Here is a 26,298-nt window from a genome sequence, read left to right as displayed (position 1 = left end):
CCATCCATTTCTAACCCCTCTGACCTTGAACTTGCCCAGACTCTTCAGATCTCTGTGTGCTCAACATCCTCATCCTCAAAATGGAATTGATTAGACAATTGCTAGGATCCTACTGAGCTCAAAGACTAACGTTAATTTAAGCATTCTCTTTGTTTCAGTCACTGGGGGCCAGGTGGTCTCTGTAGCAACTACTCAAATGGGCCACTGTAGCCCGAAGCAGCCGTATACAGTACATAAAATGAATGAGCACAGCTATATTCAATTTTTTCCCAGGAGGCAGGGAGATTTGGCCTGAGAGCTGTGGCTTGCCTACCCCTGCTTCACAGCCTTGGGCAGCACTGGTCATGACGCCTGCTGGCTCCCTCTCACATGTGGTCCATGGCAAACACTCCCATCTCCTATGCCCTGATAAACCAGGAGAGAGAAATAACTCTCCAAACCTTGGGCCACCAGGCCAGACATTTGCCATTTTGATTTCTCAGGGGTATTAGACATCAGTCTACCCTGTTCACAGAGTGGCAAGAGCATGTATTAAGCTATCTGAGTGTTCCCTTTAGAACTCTCCTTTTTTGACTTGAGTGGAAAGTTCAAGACAAGTTTGGGGGGAGGTAGGTAAGAAGGATGAGACTCACAGTACAGAAGCTACTCCGTAAAAAAAAAACAAAACAAAAAACAAAAAACAAAAAAACCCTCTCTCCACTGAAAAATTCTAATACTTTTTATGTCCTAAATGTTGGCAACAGGTTTTTCTTCCCTTAATTTGAAAATACTATCTAAGGCCTGATACCTCCTCAGAATGTGTGAACTATTATCCTTTGTACTTTAGCCCAAACTTCCATCTTAGCATCCCCTTGTAGAAAGTTTACTAGGAGTATTGCCACAGATCATATTGGGCCATATATCCCAAGCAAAGTAATTTTAACTCTATTCAGTGAGTAACAGTGAAGTATTTAAGGGTTGAGAATTGATGCATGATGTAAGGAAACTACTGTTTAATAAGCAGAAATTCAGTAATGAGTTGGATATTTTGAAAACCAGGGGATATTCTGACAGCAGGGAAATCAATTAGAAGGTTCATACAGAAAAAGCGATGATAGAAACTAGGATTATATGCACAAAAATGGTACCAAAAGAGGGAGTGTGTGAAAGACATAAAAAAAATCTGAGGATGACTGACTGCATCAAATGAAAGAGGAGCCAGTAAACTTTTTTCTTCAAGTTTAGATGTCAGAAAAAATGACAAGAGAAATAAATAAATCAAGAAGGGGGTAAAACGGAGTGAGAGGGAGATGATGAACTCCACTCAAGACAAGGCATGGTTTGTGGTAACACTGACACACCCAACCGAGGCTGCCCAGGGGACAGCATCGGAGACGTAATAATTCATGCTAAGCTGTGGCTAGACATATTGAGTTTTTGAAAGCTAAACAAGTAGATGACATTAAGCAGAAACAGCATTAGTATACACAGCAAAAAGAATAGAGAGAGGGAAGGGAGGGATGGGAGAGGGAGAAGAAGGAAGAGGAGGGGAGAGGATGAAGGAGAGAGGAGGGGAGGGGAGGAGAAAGCTTTTGGAAATGCTCTCAGTCAAGGGCAAGAGGAAATAAATGTAAAACAGCAAAGAAAGTGAGTCTTTTTATAATTAACTCCATATGGGAATTCTCAGGAAGAAGTAAATTCTCTAATTTGACAGTGGCAAAAAAAAAAAAAAAAATCCCTTAAAGTCCATTTTTAAAATAAGATAGATAAATGTTTATGCTCAGTATACAATTAAAAAGGAGAAATATTGTTTTATAGAAAATAGTAACATTTGATTTATATATAACTTTAGAATACAAAGCCATGGTTTAAGCTTATAGGTCTTAGTACCAGTTTGCTTTCAAAGAACAGTATCATCCACTTGGCAATGCCATCCCGTCTCCGAGCCTCATCTCCCCATTTGGACAGTGTGTATAATGATGGCACCTATATCCTAGAGCGACTGGCAGAATTAAATGAGGTAAGGCACGTAAAGCAAAGAGCGTGATGTTTACTACCTTGTAAGTGTTCAATAAATGTTAAATACCATTATTATGATTATTACACATTTATAAAATGGGATCAATTGCACTTTGTTTCCCTCCTTACTAGAAAACTGTATTGCTTGTGGGTTGCTTGTTTGTGTGTCTTTTCCCCACACAAGTAACTTCTCTTTATGTCTTTGGCCAAATGCTTCTAATAGAAACAAACTGCCAGAATTCTCTCCAGAAAATGTAACCACTCTTGTGTATGAATAAGATTATAGACATGCATTGTTGTAAATAAGTGGAAAAAGATGTTGCTGGATTTCTTTTTAAGCTATTTTCCCAGCATTATTTCAAATTGACTCTATATTTTGCAATAACAATCTCAACTTCCAAGACAAGCATCTACTCCATGGGAATATTCACATCTATCAAAGAGAGGATTTCTTTTTATTTCTTTTTTTATTTTTTTTGAGGAAGACTAGCCCTGAGCTAACATCCATGCCTATCTTCCTCTATTTTATATGTGGGACGCCTACCTCAGCAAGGCTTGCCAAGCGGTGGCGTGTCTGCACCTGGGATCCGAACTGGCGAACCCCGGGCCACCGAAGCAGAATGTGCACACTTAACTGCTGCGCCACCAGGCTGGACCCAAAGAGATGATTTCTAATAACAGCATCTACCACTTGTGTCCTTCAAAAATTTTTTCTGTGCATATACATTCATGTATTTTTAATACTTAAATGGATATGGATAAAGAATACATCTGCGCAGATATACTTTGATATATACATGAGATCACACTACACTTTTGCTCAGAGGTGTGCTCCCTTTCCCCCTAAAGTCTTACCCAAAATGGTACCCAATAGTCCTTTTAAAATATAAACCAGATCAGTCACTCCTCTGTTCACAATCCTGCAAAGGCTCCCATTTCACTTAGAATAAAAGTCAAAGTCCTTACAACAGCCTTCAGTGCTCTCCGTGATCCTATTCCCTTACTTCGCCAGCCCCATCTCCCACCTCATCCTCTCATTCACTCCACTCCAGCCACACCAGCCTCCTTGCTGCTTCTAGAACAGGCCAGGCATGCTCCTCAGGAGCGCTGCACTGGCTATTGTATTTGCTGGACGCTCTTCCCCAAGGCCCATTCCCTCATTTCCTCCAAGTCTTTGCTTAAAGGTCGCCTTCTCAATGAGGCTGCTCTGACCACTCTATTTATGGTTGCAAACGTCTCCCCAATAGCAGAGCACTCTTGGTCCAGCTTCCTCTCCTCTTCTTCCTCTCACCACCGTACCCTCTCGCCTTGTAACATGGTATAAAAATCATTTATTGGTAAAGTATAATTCTACCTACCCTCTCCCCTCATTTATGATTCCTAAATTCCTAAATTATGATTCATAAATTCCATGAGATACACTCCAAGGGATACACCCTAACAACCTAGAAAAGTGGCTGGCATGATGTGCACACCCAATAAATATTTTTGAATAAGTTTTAATTAATATTTATTTTAAATGTTGAAAGATAGTGCCAAAGTAACCTCCTAAAAGTTTTTTTGACGCTTATTTCTTTCCCAAAGAGAAAGATAAATATAAAAAATAAAATCATAATAGTATTGAGTGAAGAAAGATTTCAATGCAAGATATGAAAACCAAATGCTGTAAAGAAAAAGTAAAACAAGGACAAATGTAATCATATTACAATTTAAAATGTCTGCCTGAATCCAATAGGCAAATGATAAACTGTGAAAAAATATTTGTAATATGTTTATCAGAGACAAGGTTCTTCTTCTTTAATTAAAAATGAGTGCATAGAAATCAACAAGAAAAAGACCAACAGCCATAGAGAAAAATTCTCAAAGAAACAGGTATTTTACAGATGAAGTAATACAAATGGACAACAAAAGTAAAAGGGGCCGGTCTTACTCATAATTAGATAAACATAAATCAGTACAACAATGTTATTTTTCATCTCCTACCCTGCCAATGTCCAGGATGTGAGATGAAGAAGAGACAACGTTGGAAAGGAAATAGAGACCGTTGTCTGGGCAAGTTGGTAGTCTTTCTGTGTTGCTCTTGTTATTTGTGCCAGTTATTCCATGATTTTGTTTATTTTTTATTGTTTTGCTTTGCTGTTTATTTGCACATCTCAAAATGAGAATGAAGCCACAGGGACCTTACGTTTATCAACAGGTAGAACTGAGGATTCCATTCAGCCACTTGCATGCAGATGCGCGCTAGGTCATCCATTCATCCCTTCTCAGCTCTAAGGCTGAAGAAAGGCGGACGTGGGGTGCTCAGAGTAATCTCTCAGGTTGTCCACAGCCTGTTGCTACTGGGCTGAGATGTGCTATTCTCCTACGCCCACAGCCAGGTTCTCTGATGGTCTGATCATGTAAAACAGATGCGTGCAAAACGCCCTTGAAAATGCCCTGCGCTCTGTAGAAAGCACACCTACCACCCCTTCCCACACCACTTCCTCCCTATTTGTTCGCTGTGTTAGTGGTTGATTCTGACTCCTAGCAACCTTGTGTAAGCAGAGCAGAGCCCTGCTAGGTCTTTTTGCCCCATCTCTTTCTGCGTTATCTTCTCCCCTTCCCGCACTCCCTTCCCGGCACTCTATCAAACAATGCTCTGCTGAGATTCATAGGGTTTTCCGGGCCAATTTTCTGGAAATGGGTGGCCAGGTCCTTCTTCCTAGTCTGTCTTAGTCTGGAAGCTCGGCTGAACCCTATCCACCCTGGGTGACCTTGATGGCATTTGAAATCCCGGTGGCAGAGCTTGCAGCATCATAGCAACATGCAGCCGCTTCAGTATGACAACCGACAGGCGGGTCTTGGGGTTCCCTGACCAGAAAACTAACCCAGGCCATGGCGGTGAGAGCACCAAATCTTAACCCTCAGACCCCAGGGGCTGGCTGCTGCACAGCTACAGAAGCCTAATATTTTGTTGAGTTCATTTCCTGACTCTCTTAGCCATGGAACAGACAGTGCAAGGACGGCTCCAAGGATATAACATATACAGGCTAATTCCACCAGCTTTGGAGGTAAATCAAAATTACCCCATATTCGGGCAAAATTTTAAGTTCTTCTTTTAAATTGTTTAGAATGTTGTCTTTTTTCTCTGCCTACTATTTCAGAGGAAAGTTATGAGATCTTGTAGAAGGAACTGTTAACTGTAGATCATATTAATGAGGGTCCTTGAGCATCACTTTTTGTATTTTATTTGATTTTCCTCATGCTGTATCACACCAGGGACAGCCCTGGGAGAGGAAGTAACCTGGGAGGCTGGCCTGAGAGGCGTCACGTCATGGGGGGAAACGTACTAATCTGTGCTAACTGACAGCTTCAAACTGTCAACTCAGATGCCATAAATCAGAGTTCTTACACAGTATCAAGTTTTCCCAATAATTTCAAGGATAAGAACCATCAAGGGGTTCAGACAAAGAAACTGTATGTAACTCCCCCCACGTAACTCTCAGGCTTTCCTACACTGGATACAGTTTCTCTAGCCCAGAATGACAGATGAGTGCAGGAGAGGTTTTACTGGTTATCACTCACATAGAAGAGTTTTTAATTAATGAAACATCTTCATTTTATACCCCCAAAGTGTTTTGTGGTTGAGGGGCATTCTCCTGCCTCATAAACCAGGGTTTACTATAAGCCATCCTTTGGCCAAGGAAATCCTGCCAAAAGCATTCCTGGTGAAGAGATAAAGTCTGTTTCTCCTGGCAAAAATAATTATTCTAAAGGAGTCCATTCAACAGGGAAATTAGATGGGATCACTTGACAATCTGCCCCACCCCCACCTCCTTCCTTTCCCTGCCCCCCTCCCATCCCCCTGGCCCTCCCTCCCAGCCCCACTCCCCGGCAGGGGGTTGGCAGGCAGAGAGAGGCATCTCCCTGGTAAAGCAAGAGAATAGATCACAGACAGACTCTTACAGTCCATCCTCCACACAATCACTTTTTTCTTTAGGGGTCCTAAAAGTTAACATATCCTCCTCTTTTTAACCTCCCCTAACAAAGCCACCGTCTCCACTTAAAACTGTCTCTCGCTGCATTGTAGGGCCCTGCTAGAGGCTAGTGTGGACGGCATGTTGTAAGACATGAAATATTAGCAATGAATAAGCAAAACAATGAAATATAAGGGCATGAGATAGCCAAGGAATTCCTACCAAGAAAGGTAGCATATAATTCCATCGAGAACAAAGAAGTCCAGGGGGCCAGCCCTGTGGCATAGTGGTTAAGTTCACATGCTCCGCTTCGGCGGCCTGGGGTTCTCAGGTTTGGATCCCCAGCGTGCATCTAGCACTGCTCATCAAGCCATGCTGAGACCGCCTCCCACACAAAATAGAGGAGGACTGGCAGAGATGTTATCTCAGGGACAATCTTCCCCAAGCAAAAAGAGGAAGACTGGCACAAATGTTAGCTCAAGGACAATCTTCCTCACAAAAACAAAAACAAAAAAGAACAAAGAAGTCCAAAAGAGGCTGACTAAATTTTATCTGTCCATCTATGTTATCATAGTGGGGCCATTAAAAATCCACAGAACAGATGATTTCTTTTTCATTCATCCTCCTTGATACAAAATTTATAAAACAGGGGAAGGGGAAAAAGATCATACAATAATTTGGGATCAACATCCTAAAAACTGTGAAATCTAGTATGCGAGAGAAATGAGTTGGTACAAAAACCACAGAAAAAAAGGCAATGGAAAAATAATACCAAATGGTTCAAGAAGTTTCAACCCAAGGTGAGGAAGGCTTTCTAAAGAAAACAATACAGAGAAACAACGAAGTTAAGCTGCCTTATAAGTGAGTAATTTGTAAGGAATTATATACTATTATTATAATTTTTAAATAATCGGATCCTTTTTTCCTGGTTCTCTTTTTAATGCAACTTAAAGCAGTCATCTCTTTTTAAACATTAGCTGAAATAACTGCTTTAGCAATAAATCGAATCACTCCATATAGGCTGGTGTCAGAGAAATAAATTCCGGAAAATGTCTAAAATGGTTATTTCCCGTCTCCATAGGGAAGAAAGCTTAGCAAGAATGCTTGTAGCTAAAGACAGCATTTTCTTAACATAAGATTTTTGATCGAAAGTTTCTTAACTTAGTTTCCTGGAGTTTACTGAGAAAAGTGCATACGATGTTTCTGCATTTTTTTCAAAGAATATGTTTATAGTGCAATATCTGAAATATACAGAAATATATATTTTTTAATTATTAGCAACTTCAGCTAGAGCACATCACTCTTTTATATCTTGTATGTCTTTGAATGTTAATGAGAAAGAATTATTTTCACATTTATGCCCATTCTTTTCTGAGCTGCCTGTTTACAGTATCTGTCTTATTTCATGAAATATCTTTGAATAATAAAGACAAAGACCTTTTTCATATTTGTTGATTTTATAGCCTCATATTTTGAAAGAAAATTGAGCAAACAAACAAACTGATCTAAAACTGGGGAAGGTGGAAAGATTATCTTTTATAGTTAGGAAATGATGGGGTGTAATTTCAGTACATCTAAAAATAACTGTACAGTTAATTAAAATATCTGCTTAGGACTGTTGCCCACCACTTATTAAAAAAATCCAACCCTTTGAGTGATCTGTCTTGTAAGAACGAGGTCTCTGGCAGTCTAATTAAATGTAATGACTTTCTGTTGAGGAACTTCTAAAAATTATGTGTATCATAAAACTTATTTATGACATCGAAGTGGGCTTCAGTCCAGCATCACCTCCTTAAATCCAGTGTCTCACCTTTGTAATAGAGTGAGTTTCACAGACCAAAAAAAGATTGATGGGTCAGAATAAGCTTGCTTAACAATTGACACTTGCACCCAAACATTTCTAACTTAAAAACAACAGGTCTTTTTATTTTCCAATCATGGACAAAACTCATCCTTCATTAGAGGAATCAGTGAAGTGTGCTTAAGACTTTCCAGCAGCTCCTACTTAACAGGATGCAAGGGGGAATAAAGAGGAATTAGACCAAAGTTTTAATCTTTGATAAAAAGATGTAGTCAATAGATGAGTCCATGACTGCTAATTGCCTACCAAACATACATTCTCTCCTTTTCTCTCAAATTAAGAGAAGCCCCATTTAGAATTGGGCGCACTGCTAAAAGAATACATTTCCCAGCCTACATTGCAGTGGGTATATCAAATCACTCAATCCCAAATTGACTCTAGTTTAGAAGCCAACATTTGGCTTTGCTTCTGGTAAACTCAACGTGCACTTCTTCTTCAGTTGAGGAGCATTCAAAAAGGCAATCTTGTATTAGATAAGGGTAGTTAAACGGTGGTCCTTAGTTAGGCAGAATAAATTACTTTAAATTACTATCACAATAGAAAGAGTAATGATTGCCAGGAGGAGGCATTAGGATGGTTTTGTTGTCATAAGTTGTTGCTAAAATGCACAGAAGAAAAGTTTTACAAAAGGCATTCGTTCCAAAGGCAAAGAATCAAGATATGAAAAGTTGAGAAAAGGAGTTTCCACAAAGATGTCTGGGTTTTGGTATTAGGGTCTTGGGTGTAGCTATTGCAATGATGAGCTTCAAAACATATTATTTGCATAAAGTGGATGTAAGATGAATCAACCTAGTAAGTACTTTTTACGCTTTAACAATTGGCTTTGTCAAATAAGCGTCCCTTCGGTAGTTTCTCACACTGATTCATGCTTAATTAAAATATCATATTAAGCTGCATGACATTACAATATTATTTCTGTCCACTTCTATAACAAAAAAGCTTTGATAGTTTATCACAAGAATATCTAAAAATATTTCACAGATACTATATAAAAAATCATCACTATCCATCAACATCCTGAGGAAGGTCCTTCTGCAGGGCCACCTGAGTGTCTTGGGTGAAGCCAGTAATATAGTGCAGGGACAAATTGGCAATTATTGGTAATTCTGAAATGAGTGCCTCTTTCCTAGTTGAGATTCACTAGTTGGTTTATGAGAAAATGATGCTGTAATATGGCTAAAGCAGAGTTGTAAAAGATAAGGAAATTACTTGCAAATGCAATGAGATAGCAAAACCAGGTATTAGAAAAAACTGTGAGATTAAACACAAACAGCAAATCATCTAAGATCTGCAGGCACAGGTTTAATCGAGACTATGTGGACTCTATATCAATAAACACAGTTAAATGAAAACCTTTAAAAACAACACTTAGAATACACCACCATGACTAATTTCCTTCCTTTAAAAGAAAAAAGAAAGGCACGTCCAAATAGATTATAAACTCATTTGGTTAATTAGTCAGGCAATGTAACAGAGACTTGAATCTGAGTTCCATGGGTTTGTGGATGCCCTCTGAAACCTGAGAACTGACTAAGGTTGAAAAAAAATTTTTGTTCATACATGGAGAGGAGAATTTCAATATTTCAATAAGATTCTCCAAGGAAATCCATGTCCTATCCCACCAAAAAGTCAAAGACCATTGTTCCCAATGAAAAAATGGGATATAAGGAAGATTAAATATTCCATAACCTGTTAAATATGATAAAATAACTAAAGTTTCAAGGAACCCCTAAGAAAGGTAGAATGTGGCCCTAATTTTGTGTCTGCGGTGAGCTTAACGCCTTTTGGAAACCCACTTTCTCATGGCAGAATAGAAGGGGATGGGTTCCACATTACAGGAAGTAATCAAATTCCAACCGTGATCTACCACATTGTTCACTACGCTAGGTTTCTTACCTTTTGTTTTGCTTTGTTTTTGGAGTGGGATTTTGCATTTACTTATTGGAGTGTCCCATATTTCTCAAAATAGCCAGCAAAAATGAGAACCCAAATTATAGAGGCTGGCATGAAGCTGGTAAGGGAGGTCTATCCAGGTTGGCTCTCCTTCCCCAGCGCTTGACTTCTCTCCAGAAATAATCTAAGAGCCCAGAAGGGGAACGAGGAGGAAACTGGCTTCTGAAGTGAACAGTGAAGGATCCAGTTTGTGTAGTAACTGAAGACAAGCCTTAAAGGCCAAGAGAGCTGAGCTCAAATCCCACTCTCCATCCTAAAATGTGAATGACATATAAATGTGGGGGAAATATGTAAAATGTAAAATACATATCTTCCATGGTTAATGTGAAGATTACATGAGACAATGTTTTTTTTTTTTATTTTTTTTTAAAGATTTTATTTTTTCCTTTTTCTCCCCAAAGCCCCCCAGTACATAGTTGTATATTCTTCATTGTGGGTCCTTCTAGTTATAGGATGTGGGACGCTGCCTCAGCGTGGTTTGATGAGCAGTGCCATGTCCGTGCCCAGGATTCCAACCAACGAAACACTGGGCCACCTGCAGCAGAGCGCACAGACTTAACCACTCGGCCACGGGGCCAGCCCCTACATGAGACAATGTTTGTGAAATATCTAACACATAGCAGACATTCAATTAATGTTACTTTCCTTTCCAGACTGACAGTAGTATTTAGGGAATTTCCAGGAAAATACGATGACATCCAAGTGTGCAGTGTGCTCCACACCGTCTTCTTGGGCACCTGAAATCAGCCCACTGTAGTGGATTTTTACCTCCCCCCATATCTTTACACCAAAAGTTCCTTTTGGATTCTCTGGCTAGATTTTGGTCCAGCTCCATAATAATCTCAGAGGCCCCAAAGATCCTGAAATACAGACTAGAGTCCCCTTATCTTTGTATAGTTAAGCCAAGCTGGAAAGAGTCCCAAAGCCTTCCAGCCTTACCTTTGCTCTGAAGTCCACACCAAAAAGAAGAAATTTGATATTGGAGAAATAAAAACGGAAGCCCAGTTTTAACATCTGTATATGAAACCAGCTCAGTTCATTTCCTCTCTCCTGGAATCAAGTCTGAATTCAGATAAGGATCAGTTCATTTGGAGTTTACAATAATATTTGCATGATACAATTTTTATAAACCCTCAGGTAAAATCCATAAGTACTAGTAATTTTAAATCAATCTAAGATAAAATCTAACTGAATATGGAAGTCTCTAATTTTCTTTTACTATATTTTCTTCATTTCCCACTGATGAAAAAGGATACTGTATTAGCTGTTATAAATGAAATACATCATAGTCCACCAAAATAATACTATCCTATAAATTAATCAGTGCACTTTTCAGCTCTTTATCTTTATCTTTATCTCAGTATTGGTGAATTACAGTGCAATCCACACTTGTTATTTATCTAGGTATCATATAATGGTATGAGGTCATCGATACTCTGTCATTATCCATATTACCACTGATTTACAAATATTTTTCTGTGGAAAAGATGCTGAATCTCTAGTAATATCTAAATTAGATTTTAAACGTGTTGTCAAAGGTGGTCTTTATAGTTACTGATATTTTGTAGCGTGGAAGATTTATATATACCATATAAGGGAAAAGATTGATACCTTGAGAAAGTTCTTTCTTTAGAAGAACATTTTACTCCAAAGGAAGAGAGCCATGGGAATATATAGTGGGAACAGCACTGAACTCAGAGTCTAAGTTCTGGCCAAGATACGCCTGAGAAGGTAACACACATCAAACAGTGAGAAGCTGGCAGACTCCTGCCTCATAAGCAGATGAAGTGTGAGCAGAAGTCTGCTGGAGATGAGGAAGATTCCAAGAAAGATATTTTTGACAGTTCTCTATCTCCCTCCACCATTCCATGCTCACCTTGCTATTTCTGAATGAAGTCTTTATGGCTGGCACTACAGCAGCCATCTTGATACCACAAGACAAGCATGAAGACTAAAAAGGGTCACAATCCCCATTTGCCTGGGGCCATCTAGGTTTGCCTGGAGTAGTCCTACTTAAGATTTGGTCCTGGCTTTTTCCTTTTCAAGTGAAGTGTCATTACTAACAACTGCACTCAAATAGGCCAAGATGGGTTTTGAAGCCCACTGCTTTCTCCTCCCTGCTTCTGGCACAGCCATATCTAGCAAGGTGAGAAATTTTGTGCAGCAAAGAGAGCTCTCATTTTCACACAGGGTTACACCTAAAGAAGACAAGTCTCTATTGCTGACCCTCTCCAAGTGAAATATTACCAAATCCTCCTTAAAATACAGCACACAGTGTGATCAAAGACCAAATGGCGCACAGGAGACACCAGTGGCTGGGGAGAGAGGAAGGCGGTAGTGGGAAAAGTATTTGATGAAGCCACTTTGGCACATGTTGAACCAGCCAGATGTGTGGCGGCCCTTGGTAAAGACTGTGAGAGGAACAGAGCTCTCAGCCCCAACGGTCAGAGAGATCAGTGAGGCACATGGGGAATTACAGGTTAGGTGTTTGTGAAATATGTGAGGGAAATAGAGAATGAGCAGTTTCAGCTGGGAACAAATCAAGGGAAGTCTCAACGCCCATGCTACAGTGGTTGCATCATTAAATCTACATTTATTTATATCATTTATTCTGGCAAAGCTTTTCGGTTTGCAATGAACCATTTTGCCATCAATTAGCTCTGAAGGTCATGTTTAATGAAAATATTAAGAACCAAATTTCCATTTCTCAAAGAAGTTGATGAGGAATGTGTAACTTTTCAAAATGTTTGTTGACTGAGTATGGTACTATACGTTATCACGTGAAAACCAGAAAACACGTCTGCTGAGGAAGAATAACTTTTTACACGTTAGCAGTTACATAAGAAGCCTGTACCTGAACACAGAGATTTAAGAAGTGAAGCTACATAAGAGGGTGTTTGCATCCCTCTGGGAAGCACACCTGACTTCTAGATTAGTTTTGTGCATTATTTTATTGCAAGTTTTCTTGAGCACATAGGCAGAGCTATCAACACGCTGCTTCCATTTAGCACGTAAACTGCGCAGTTAAATGATCCTGTGTCAGAAATACTTCAAATAGAAGCACAGAAATAAAAACCAGTTAAATTTAATTCCCAGAATGATTTGGATTTTAAAATCGAATTTATATATTTCAAACTAAGCTTTTAGAAACTCATTCATTGAAACTGAAACACTTTACATTACAATAAACACTATTGTAATTGTAGTTAAAAAGCTTAACTTGACAAAAAATTATTTGCTTTTATGGTGATAATATGAATACAAATTTTGTTGGAGTACAGCTTTGGAAGAAAAATAATGTTTCTAATACATGTACTTGGTTGGGACTGGTAGATGTATTAAAATTCATAATTATATCCAAACTAGTTTCTAGTTTCAATGTTGTACCAATCAAAATACAGGTGTAGATGTCAAAATTTATGTATGTGCATGTACATTTGTGTGCATTTATAAACAAATTCTCTAAATTTTGAAAGTATATCTTTAAACTTTGAATGTTTTTTTCAAAGTATTCAATAAGTGGAGAGCCAAAAATGTTGGCTTTTGAAGTTGTGGGTCAATTGTAATTACTGAGAATAAGCTGCAACAGAAAAAAATAGACAAGAGCAAGGAAAAAACTAAGCAAATTAAACACTGAGAGAGCAAATGGACTTCCAGATCTAATTTTTAAATTCTCTGTGTTTAGAATAGCTTGACTTGTGAGAAAAATCTTTTAATAGAGCTCCTATTTTTTGTGGGATAATTTTATACTCTGTATGAGAGTAAAACAAAATTGCAATGACCCAAAATTACATGGTGTCTAAATTTGATAAAACATTCAAAAGAATCAACTTATTTAACAAATTTTATTTTAAATATTTGTCCAAGAAAATTCCACTGAATTGGGGCATAAAGACAGTATTTGTGAAAATATTTGACCTGAAATATTTATTATTTTCCAACATGAAAATATTAGAATTAAGAGTATTTTTCACTTAGTAGAGTTTTCTCTGAGCATATGAGAATCTCAGCATTTATACAGAGATAACATTGACAATTCAAAATACTATGGTTTACAGAGACGAGCCAATTGAAGGAGAACTAAATTTTGAATTTAATAACCAAACAATAAAATAAACTGTACTTAAAATCAGGCCTTTGAATCACTGTCGTAACTCATATAATATATATGGGAGTTTATTTAGTCAAATTGCTTGCAATAAAAATATTACTGTTTACAATTATATTTTAGTAGAACCGAATAGGTGTCTATGCTGTAAATGAAATATTATTTAAAATAGTGTTGACTTTATCTCATGTTTTTCTAACTTTTACTTTTAAAATATTTTCATAAACTACATAATATGTAAGTCCAATGATACGTGCATTGACGTTATAAGTGTACATCTATTGGGTACACAGATGGAAAATGTTTTTACTGATAGGGTGCATAAAAGACAAAATTTGGAGACCAAGACAAGAAATGAAGTGACCTATTGGGACAGAAGAACATGGCTTTGAGGGGATGGTTCTTTTTGCTGAGAAATGTCCAGTCATTTCTGAAAACATTGTGCTATTCACTGACCACGGTTCAGATACAGACAAGGAATGCAGTTTCCAGTCTATGGGAACTCTGCTCTCATGCCAGACAGAAGCCCAAGGTTGACTAGTGCATGTTCAGGACAGTCTACAGCATTTCGCTGGAAGAGATGCGTGAACCCTTGAAAGAGAAGACTGAGGCTCGTGGATCTGCCCAAGTGGACTCAGTCAGTCAATGGCTGAACTAGATCCAGATCTTACAACTCTTATTCTCGTGCTTCTTCATTAACTGACCACATGTTTTGTCCACAGCCCTACTTAAGAGAGTACTGGTTAAGAACAAAAGTATAAATCATGTCATGCGAATGCACTTTGTTCCTACCTACTTGTTTCCCTGAGGTTAACCAGTTTGTGGAGGGAGGGTCATCCCTGTTTAGGAAATTGCCATCCTCACTTTTTAGAGAGGACAAGAAATGGCAGTCATTGCTAGAGGGTACAGATTCAGAAAACAGAAGAGTTTCTTATTTTTTCATAAATGTACACTTTGCTTTATAAAATCAGTGTGCTGAAGTGAGCAAATCCTTCCTTCTGAATTCTGAAGGCTTGGAAAGACTATATATTGCAGAAAGGTTCACAAGACGCCTTTTAATGGTAAAACTTTCTCATTAACACAGTGATGACTCTGGACAAAAAGGCTGGAATAAATGGAACGAAATGCTACAATTTCGCAGGCATTGTTTTAAAAAATACATTTATTGGAGAAGTCTTGATCTACTGACATAAACCCTAACCTGGGAAAACTATCCCACTTTTTTCTGTTTAGTTTGTTTGTCCACATGGAGTGTCTGGATATAGGATTCCATAATAAGTGCAGTTCTACTAAGACTTCTTCTACCCAGGAAATAACATTAAAATTAAAGACTCAGAGATGTAGTGGTTAAGTTCATGTGCTCCACTTCAGCGGCCCAGGGTTCCTAGGTTCAGATCCCAGGTGTGGACCTAGCACCACTTCTGGTGCCACACTGTGGTGGTGTCCCACATAAAATAGAGGAAGATTGGCACAGATGTTAGCTCAGTGACAATCTTCCTCAAGCAAAAAGAGGAAGATTGGCAACAGATGTTAGCTCAGGGCCAATCTTCCTCACCAGAAAAAATAAATAAACAAAAACTCATCCAGAAGAACTTGGCACAAAAGAGGAGTCATTTCAGAAGGAAGCTGTGTACTGACCAGCCAAGTGGGTGCTGCACCAGGCCTGGCTGGCATGTGGTAGGCAGAGAACTGACAAGACACCAAGAAAGGGAGCCATGAAAATATCAGGTTGTTTTTTTTTCCTGTTTAAATTCCCATGTGCAAAAGAGTCAGAATACAGATAAGCATATTTAACTCTAATTCATCACATTTTAATATTTTTTATAGTGTGATTTAACCAAAGAACCCTGATGTATAATAGGAATTTCTATTTAATATCACACTCTCAAAATTAAAATAATGAAGCTCTAACGGAAACACTCTAATTATTATTAATTGGTTGTAGCCTTGATTAATTTGCACGGATGGGGTTGTCTGAAAATACATTTTATTGCACATTTCTACCATGCGTATTTCTGGGATCACTGACCTGAATAGGTGGCCGATGCCGAAGGAAGTCATGGATGAGGCTGTCTCATGCTGCAAGTCTAAGGCTCACGTGGAATAAAGACACTTACATTAACTCTCAACAGTTTCAGGGCTGTGATTAAGAGAAAGAAATAAACAAAGTTTTGAAAGCAAGAGCCTTCCCAGAAATACCCACGAAAATTAAAGATGACAGCCTATGACATGGAGCACAACAGCAGCCTTCCATTTTAGAGCATCGGTGATTTATTCTGTATTTAAGACACTTTCATAAACAAAAAGGAACATCTTTCTATTCCTGAAATCACATATCTCAGTCAAAATATTTTGAAAGCTAAATCTTGTGATGAAACTTCATTAGCTTGTGCTTCAAGAAGCCAGGAGTCCTTTAGAGTCCTTTAGAAGTGCAGAGTTGTTCTGAGAGGCCTACTGCTCTGTGGTTATTTTCTGAAAGGCATATCCCCATTGATAGGACTGTGGGTTAAACAATGATGAATCCACTTATTAAAATACACGTAGAATAATCCTGTTCTGCATTTGTAAAGTTGTGCCGGGACATATTAACTGGGTGGGGCATGTACACAACTTGCAACTGGTGTCTGAAGTGGGGGGAGCAGTCTGGTGAGACTGAGTCCTGTACTGTGGGATCTGATGCTAATTCCTGGTAGATAGTGTCAGAATTGCCTGATGTGGGAGGAAAACCCACACATCTGGAGTACAGAAGTATTCAGGGAGTAAACATGCTGGCTTTTTTCCCTTTCAGCTATCACGGCTCATTAATTCTCCCAGATACGATTACAGAACCTCTGGCATGTGTCAGCCACCATATCTGTTCGTGCAATAGATGTAAATATATAAATAAAACAATACTTCTGACATCTTGGCTCTTCCAGTTTAGTAAGGGAGAGAAGTATATAAACCATCAAATTCTAAAGCAGAACGTGATAAATGCCTAGAGGTAGGAACATACAGACTGAGAATTATAATATCACATAATGGAGATATCAAATAACAGTAGGAAGGAAATGCTCTTCTATATATATCATGGCCCTGTACTTGTTTAGGGGCGACTGGAGCCAAAGAGCATTTTGAAATGAAGAGTTAGTCTAGTCCCCGAGGAACCTACATATTCCCTATAGGCAAAGGCAAACCTAAAAATCACTTAAACTTAACTTCCATTTCTCTAGTTCTTTCTGTTTTCAACACAAACAACCATCAAGAGTTGTTTTATTTTATTTGACAGGCTATGTGAGTTTCAGAGATGAATAATGTCACAGTCATGAAACACAGAGATAACACAGACTCTCAATTGAGGCAAGCTTCTTTTGTTAATAAAAACATCTTGTAAAACTTGTGCTTTTTTGCCCCTACTTGAAAATAAGATCAGCAGCTTCAAAACAAAAGTACCAGACCAGTTTAGTTCAAAGGAAGATCACTGCCATGTAAATATCCTTCTTTTTAAAAGAGTAGATTTCTAGACAAGGCCACAGCATCAGCAACAGAAAGCATAAGATAGCCTAAACTTTAAAAAAAATCTTTATAAACCTTTCTTCTGCTATTTTTGAAAAAAGTTTCAACACGAACTCATCTTCTAAGGAGCATTTTGGATATTATACAGCATATTTCATGCACTTCACAAGCTAAATTTAGACAATTATATTCAACTCTAAATTAAATTTTAAAAGAATCTTTTTTTGCTTGTTCTTTTGAGTCTCAAATGCTGAACCTCGTATTAATCCCTTTGATTCTTAAGAATAAAAGCTATTTGAATAATTTGAAAACTTCTATCAAGAATCCTGGCACTTCTCCTGCAGATAAAATGGGCATTCCATTCCTCCCACATACCAAACAGTGAAGGCAACACAACTATTTCCTAAACATAGACTTTTCCTTCTCGGTTAACATTACATAATTTTGGTACAATATGTGATTAAATAACTGATACTCTGATAAATAACTAGGTGGTACAACGTATGAGGTTTAGACAATACATAGCTAAACTATCAATCAAATTCTTGAGACAGGAAATCATGTCTAATTTTAAAAACTTAAAAAATAGTCACAAAAACAAAGAGTAGTAATAGCAATCACACTGTCTTGGTTTGATAATCATTAATACAGTCATCAACATCCTAGTGAATATTTAGCAGGCACTTAGGTTAAGATAGGCCCAGTTATAAGCACTTGTTTTTCCTATCTCAATCTGCACAACCATCCCACTAGGTAATCTCTATTATTGTGCCCATTTTACAGATGAAGAAATCGAGGCAGAGAGAAATATGGAATAAATATTGGCTAACGTAACCATTATTGAAGCCTGAGCTTAGGTTGGTGTGAGGGTTAAGATTGCTTCCATCCTTCCTCTGTTCATGGACAGAAGTCAGGGATGCCAGATAAAATACAAGCTGCCTAGCTAAATTATAATTTTAGATAAATAACAAACGACTACTATAATTATGTTCCATGCAATATTTGAGACATACTTATAGTAAAAGTTATTTGTTGTTTATCTGAAATTTAAATTGTATTTTTATTAGCTAAATCTGGCAATCCTAAATTAGCAGTCTATAACCTCCCTCCATCTCTCGACCCAGATTCTATACCTGAAGTTTCAATAACCAATGCATACAATATATACACGTGTGTCACTGCATAAGCACACAAACACCTGCACAATAATAATTTTGAATATCCTATATTTTAGGGTGTTAAGTTCTAATAATAGTTTCCAAATCTTACTTAGCACTTACAATGTGCCGTACATACTCTAAGGGCTTTACACGTCTTAATGCATTTAATCCCCTGGGATGTAGGCATCATAATGTATCCCATTTCAAAAGATGAAGAAATTGAAGCATGGTCTGAATGGTTGTGTGCTCCCCAAATTCATCTGCTGAAACCCTAAACACTAAGCTGACAGCATTAGGAAGTGAGGCCTTTGGGAGGGGCTCAGGTCATGAGTGTAGAGCCCTCGTGAATGGGATTAGTGCCCTTATAAACATGACCCCACAGAGCTCCTTAGACCCTTCTGCGTCTTGAGGATACAGTGAGAAGTCAGCAGACTACAACTCAGGAGGGCCTTCACTAGAATGCAACCACGCTGATGCCTTGATCTTGGGCTTCCCAGCCTCCAGAACTGGGAGAAGTAAATTTCTGTTGCTTGTAAATTACCATTGAGGATATTTTGTTATAGCAGCCCAGAGAGACTGAGACAGAGAGGTTACCTACTTTGGCCAAAAGCACATGACAAGTGGTGGGATCTGAGCCCAGGCAACTGGCTATAGAGGTCTTGTTATAAACAATGATTCTATACAAAATAACAGCCAGGGAGATCTATGCTGAACAAGGAGCAGAGAGCTTTTTGAATTTCAACCAGCCATAGTAGACAGTCCTTGTTGAGGGCTCAAGGGAAACAGCAGAGGCCTTAGAAGGGTCCCATCTTGGCACTAGGGCTGAACTAGTCCTAAAGTAAAGACAACTGTAAACAAGGCTTAACGAATTTTAAAGCAAGCTTAGAATGATCAGGCTGGTCTGCAAGTAACTTAGGTTCCTGCTAAAACAAACATCAGCATTCTTGACGAAAGACACAAAATCCCGACACTCACAACCTTGGACAGCCAATGAAATATCGCTAAAAAAAGTCAAACAAGAAGAAAAATCAGTCAACAGCGCAAACTCATAGATCGTAAGTGCCAGAGATAATGGAATTACCAAACAAGAACTTTAAAACAGCTATTACAGAGATGCAGAAGGATTTAAAAGACACAAACGGAACTTTTAGAAATAAAGAGCATAATATCTGAAAAAACATGCCTTGGATGGACTTAAGAGCCCAATCTATTAGGAAGACATGAAGAGCTGAACACATAGCTATGGAAACCATAAAAACCAAAGCATAGTGAGACAAAACAAAACGACAGCAGATTCTCAGTGATATCTGGGACAGTTTAATATATGTGTAATTGGAGTCTGAGAAAGAAAAGAGAGAGGAGTAAGACAGAAAAAAACATTTTTAATAAATAATGGCTAATTTTTCCCCAAATTGAAGAAAACCTCTAAATGCACGGATCCAAACAACTCAACAAGTCTCAAGGTGTATAAACACACAGAAAATCACACCAAGACACATTATAATCAAGCTGTTGAAAACAAATGATAAAAAGAAAATCTTAAAAGCAACGAAACAGGAAAGACACATCACATGTAGAGGAACAAAGATAAGATCTTCAGACTTCTCATCAGATACTACACAATCGGAAGGATGATAGAATATTCTTTTTAAAGTGCGGTGGGTAAAAAACCTGTCAACCTGAAACTCTACATCCAGGGAAACACACACTGTGAGAAGAAAAGTGAAATGAAGACATTTTTATATAAACAATAACAGAAAATCCATTTCTAGCAGAAGTGCCACAAAAAAAAAACAGTAAAGGGAATTCTTCAGCAAAAAGAAAATGATACTAGATAGAACGCAGGTCTACAAAAAGCACTGACAAGTTCCAGAAATGAAAAGTATATAAGGATATCTAAAAGGCATTTTCTCATTTGTTTAAAACATTTCTTGATAATTGTTTAAAACAAAAATAAGAGCAAAGTATTCTGGACTTACAACATGTACAGAAGTAAAACGTATGACGACAATAATACAAAGAAAGGAAGGTAGAAATAGTACCCTGTCTTAAGGTTATTACATTATACATGAAGATATATATATTATATGAAGGGAGATCGTGATAAGTTAAAGAGCATATTGTGAATCCCAGAGCAAGTACTAAAAATGAAATATAGTTGATAAACAAAATAAAGGAATAGTAAAAAATACTCAATTAACCCAAAAGAAGTCAGGAAAAAGTTAAATAATGAGCAAAGAATAGATGGAACATACAGGAAACAACAAGAAGAACTTAGATCCACTCATATTGTCAATTACAATAATATTCATGGTCTAAACACTGCAAATAAAATGTAGATTGTCAGACTATATGAAAAATCAATGCTCAGCTCTCTATAAGATGTACACTTTAAATATAAAGAAAGAAATAGGATTAAAAGTAAAAGACTGGAAAAGATATGCCATACAAATACTGATCACAGGAAAACCAGCAACTCCATTAAAAATGGGAAAAAGATAAGACACTTACAAAAGGAATATATACAAATGATCAATAAGCTCATGAAAAGATTCTCAACATCTCCAATCTTCAGGGAAATGCAAATTAAAACTATGACAAGAGGCCAGCCTCACGGCATAGTGGTTGAGTTCAATGTGCTCTGCTTCAGTGGCCTGGGTTCATGGGTTTGAATCCCAGGCACAGATCTATACCATTTGTCAGCCATGCTGTGGTGGCAACTTACATATAAAGTGGAGGTAGATTGGCATGGACATTAGCTAAGGGCTAATCTTCCTCAAGCAAGAAAAAAAAAAGAGGACAATTGGCAACAGATGTTAGCTCAGGGCTAATCTTCCTTAGCAAACAAAAAACAAAAAAAACTATAATGAGATATCAATATATACCTTCTCAATGACTAAAATAAAAACGTTGACAGTCTCTAGGATCAGTGAGGATGTGGAGTAACATGAAGTCTCACGCACTGCTGGTGGGAATGTAAAACGGTCCAACTCTGGAGAACAGTTTGACTTTTCTTACAAAGTTAAACATACATTTGCCATATGATCCTGCAGTTACATTCCCAGCAGTTAGTGAAGAAAAATAAGAATGTGTCCACACAAAGACTTGCATAGAATGTTCTGAGAAGTGTTTCTTTTTTTTCATAATAGCCCCAAATGGGAGGTGAGGGGATAAACAAATCATAAGTCCATACAATGGGATACTATTCAGCATGTAAAAAGAATGGACTATTAATACATACAACAAATGAATCTCAATGATTCTGAATCTCAAAAGCTTTCTGCTAAGTGAAAGAGGCCAACACAGAAAGGTACATTGATTTATATCAAATTCTAGAGCAGACAAAACCAACCTATAGTGGCAAAGACAGATCAGTGATTGCCTGGGGGCAAGGAGGGCGTAATAAGCAGCAAAGGGCACAAGTGATCTTTCTGGGGACCAATGGTGGTTACACAGGCTTCACATTTGCCAGAAGTCATTGAACTCTACCCTTAAAATGGGCGCATGTGATTATAGGTAAATTTTTCCTGCGTAAAGTTGATTTATTTTTTTTTTTTGATGATGAGGAAGATTGGCCCTGAGCTAACACCTATGCCAATCTTCCTCTGTTTTGTATGTGGGACGCCTCCACAGCATGGCTTGACCAGTGGTGCATAGGTCCACACCCAGCAACCGAACCCACAAACCACAGGCCGCTGAAGCAAAGAGCACAAACTTAACCAATATGCCACTGGGTCGGCCCCAATGCTGATTTTTTAAAATGTTAATTTTACAGCATTTACTCTCTTTTGTAAATCAGTGATTCCCAAATTTTTATCAATGAACATGTGAAAGGAAAAGGTTTATATCCACGAATCTAGGAAATCATAGATACACCAAATTTTGCCTGTAGATCAATAATTTATGACAATAAAAACTAAATTGTTTACTGGAGTTGTTAATTTGAAGTTCTAGTGACTGGAATGCTCTAAAATACTATCCAAATCTGAAGATGTAAGAGAAATTACATGGACTGTATTCATCTCAATAAATGTCAGCACCATAATTTTCAAGAGATACTATTTAAACAGTAAAACGTCGTTTGAGGGCATATACCAATGTTTTGTTTTTGGTTCTAAAATTTATGGAGCTTTGTTTGAAACTAACTAGCTCAATAAAAGTAAATATAAAAAAGGAAATTAACTTTCTGTAAACACTTTCAGATACTCTTTCACATAACAGCAAGGCAATAAAACCATCACATTTAATTTATTTTCCTTCCATTTATGATTTTGAAGCTATCATTTATGCCTCCAGGCCTATTTGCAAATTGTATAACAAACTGCTTCATACTGACTATGTTAGTCATAAAGTTTAGTCCCATTTTTTAGAATGTCGCCTAAACTAGCTAACGCTCTGCATATATTCTTTAAAACAATAATGATAAAATTAAATTATCGCTCAAAGCCCCCTCTCATGCTCAGAGGTCACAACCAAGCATAAAATTCCAAAGCAGATACTAAGACCTGTTTGTTATGTAAAAAGTAATGATAGCCTCTCAGTCCCATTTAATTCCACATGTATCTCTTGATTACTTGAAGGATGATGACACGACTCCTAAAATACCCTCTGTGCTGGGCATTGTGCTAAGCACTGACCCTGCCGAGTGCCATAACGTGCTCTTGTCCTGAGTTGGGACCATGAGGTCAGCTGTCTGGTCAGAATGGCATCCATTCCCTGACCTGGATTTACCGGGTTAGCTACACCACAGCCTGCAATTCCCCCTCTCACCTCCTCCCCTCTGCCCTCCTGGTGCCAGGTCCCTTGGGCTGTTCATCACAGTTCTCAGGAATTACTCACTCAAAGGCGACTGAGTTTGGGGGAAGGAGAAGGAAATTGCTCCAGGTAACTCACAGCATCCAAAGGAATAGACCCTCACTGTACAGAAAGGAAGTTACTCTCCACTATTAAAACAAAGCCTGCCCAGTCGTACTTCATCTCCTTTCCCTCTGCCACCCCACAGCCAGTAACAGATCTGGATTTCTAAAACCACAGCCAGAGGAAAAGAAATACTCAGAGAAATTGCAATTTTTTAAATACCCATTTAAATAGCAATGAACAAAAAAGAAATATAGATATGACTTATGAAGAAAAACATAAAACATGAAATATACTTAATACAAGAAATAAAATATCACTTGAATAAATTCATAATCCTGAATTCAAGGGCTCATTAATATACAAATCCCAGTTCACCTCTTAATTCAGCCAGCAAATCAGTAAGACCCAGTAAAATTTTTATAATGTTTTAAGTTTATACAACATAAGGAGCAAATCCAAAGTTGATCTTGGAGAGTGAATGTGTCAGGCTTGCTAAAAAAACTTTGAAAAAGTACAACGATATTATTGATTTAGTGGAACAAAGTTCAGAAAAATGCTGATTCATTACAGGTACACTTTCAAGTTTTAAAATCAGAAGACTATGAAGCACTATGCAATTAGTTGAATAGAAAATACTGGCTAGGGGGCGGGCCCGTGGCCGAATGGTTAAATTTGCGTGCTCCGCTTTGGTGGCCCACGGTTTCACCGGTTCAGATCCGGATGCGGACATGGCACTGCCTGTCAGGCCACGCTGAGGTGGCATCCACATAGCACAACCAGAGGCACTCACAACTAGGATATACAATGAGGTACTGGGTGGCTTTGGGGAGAAGAAGAAAAAATATATATTGGCTAAACGTTTGGTAAAAGTAACTGTATTTCTATTTCCAATAAAATAAATAGGAATTCCACGCATGACTCTCTTTCATTGCGCTTATCTCAGTTTGTAATTGCCTTCGTTAAAGTGCTTATCTGACTAGCATCCTTAGGACACTAAAGCCTATTGAGAGCAGGGCTCCTGTCGGGCTGGCTCCACCTTGTATGCCAGCGCAGGACACGAATCTTAGCAGCCAGCAGACACTCAAGGGTATTTTATGAATTAAATTATATAACTAAATGTTAAAATATATATAAGGGATCTAGGAAAATACATAAAAAAATTTTAAAATCTTGGAATATGGAAGGATAACCCAATGAGACACAAAACCAGAAACAATACAGGAAAAACGTTTTTCTTAATAATATAAAAATTTAAAACATTTACAAAGTAAAAATATCATAAAGTTAAAAGATAAGCACAAGACTGATGGAAATTCGTTACTAAATTTATATTATCCATAATATATTTAGAACTATAAAATCTATACTGTATTTAGAACTTCAAATAAATGATAAAATGACAAGCAAAAGAATAAATTACGGAAAATAAAATTAGTTATAGAAAATAAATATGAATGCCGAGTGACACATGAAAAGATGGTCAATCTCACTCAGAATTAAAGAAATTTAAATTAAAAGATATCTTTTATGGTGCTGGCCCCGTGGCCGAGTGGTTAAGTTTGCGCGCTCCACTGCAGGAGGCCCAGTGTTTCGTTGGTTCAAATCCTGGGTGCAGACATGGCACTGCTCACCAAACCACGCTGAGGCAGCGTCCCACATGTCACAACCAGAAGGACCCACAACGAAGAATATACAACTACGTACCGGGGGGCTTTGGGGAGAAAAAGGAAAAAATAAAATTGTTAAAAAAAAATAAATAAATAAAAAATTTAAGAAAAAAATCTTAAAAAAAAAAAAAGATATCTTTTACTATATACCTATAATGAAGGTTGATGATTTCCAGCACTGGCAGGGGTACAGGATGACAAAACCGTCACTCACTTTTAGTGGAAAAGCTTTTGGGCAGAACAACTTATCAAAATGTGAAAATTATAAACGTGCATCTTCTCTGACTCAGCCATTCTACTTTTAGAAGCCAAATCTACAGAAATCCTGACTTACATGCAAACTTTTCATTATAGTACTTTTTGTACATAATAAATAAAAAGGAATCAACTCAAATGTCCCTCAATTAAATACATTACTTTACACACCCAATGCAGCCTTTCACACAAATGAGTTGTATCTCTATGTCCCTCTATGAAAAAACTTACTGAAAATTAAAAATAAAAAACAAGTTACAGAACAACTTGCATAGTGAGACCCAATTCACCTTATAAAAATATGCAAATGCACCCGGGGCCGACCCCATGGTCTAGTGGTTAAGTTTGGTGCACTTCACTTTTGCAACCCAGGTTTGGTTCCTGGGTGTGGACCTACACCACTCCTCAGTGGCCATGCTGTGGCAGTCACCCACATTCAAAATAGAGGAAGTTGGGCACTGATGTTAGCTCAGGGCCAATCTCCTCAAGTAAAAAGAGGAAGATTGGTAACAGATGTTAGCTCAAGGCAAATCTTCCTCAGCAAAAAAAAAAAAAAAAAAAGGTTACTTTTGAAATCTTCAAAAATCTTATTTTTGGAATTTAATTTAATTCTAACATTAAATTCTAAAAAAAGTGATCTGGCTATTGGAAAATTGCTCACATAAAACCACTCAGTGGAGAGAACAGCCAGACAAACAGACCAATTTTTACAATGAACAAGTGCATCTAAATTGACAAGTGCCACTTAGATCAAAATCAGAAATAAAATAATGCAATTGGTCTGGTCAATAAGGAGACTCTCAATCAACCAATTTAATTTTAAAATTGTTGATCAATTATTTATATACATGTGACCCCAAGTGAATGGATACTATACATTCTGAGATTCACCTTTTTAAACCTCAGGCTTACTCTCAATCGTTTTATTTTTAAAAATAAAGAATTTATTTAATAAGTAAATTTTTAAAATTTGCTTATTAAAATT

The 26,298-nt window shown here is 37.7% G+C and overlaps 1 protein-coding gene across 2 annotated transcripts in view; it reads right to left on the bottom strand.

The window, feature by feature from the left end:
* GPM6A (glycoprotein M6A) overlaps positions 1 to 26,298 on the bottom strand; it is a 311,513-nt gene that overhangs the window by 225,604 nt on the left and 59,611 nt on the right. The window contains exon 2 of one of the 2 annotated variants that reach the window (XM_046648752.1): positions 15,906 to 16,016. The exons of the other annotated variant lie outside the window; for it this stretch is intronic. The gene's annotated coding sequence lies outside the window, so the exon portion shown is untranslated. The remainder of the gene's footprint in view (positions 1 to 15,905; positions 16,017 to 26,298) is intronic. 2 annotated transcript variants of the gene reach the window in all.

Source organism: Equus quagga, chromosome 22 (assembly GCF_021613505.1).
Source record: "Equus quagga isolate Etosha38 chromosome 22, UCLA_HA_Equagga_1.0, whole genome shotgun sequence".
Lineage (NCBI taxonomy): Eukaryota > Metazoa > Chordata > Mammalia > Perissodactyla > Equidae > Equus > Equus quagga.
Note: the sequence above shows the minus strand (reverse complement) of the source record. Positions and strands in the feature narration are given on the sequence as shown.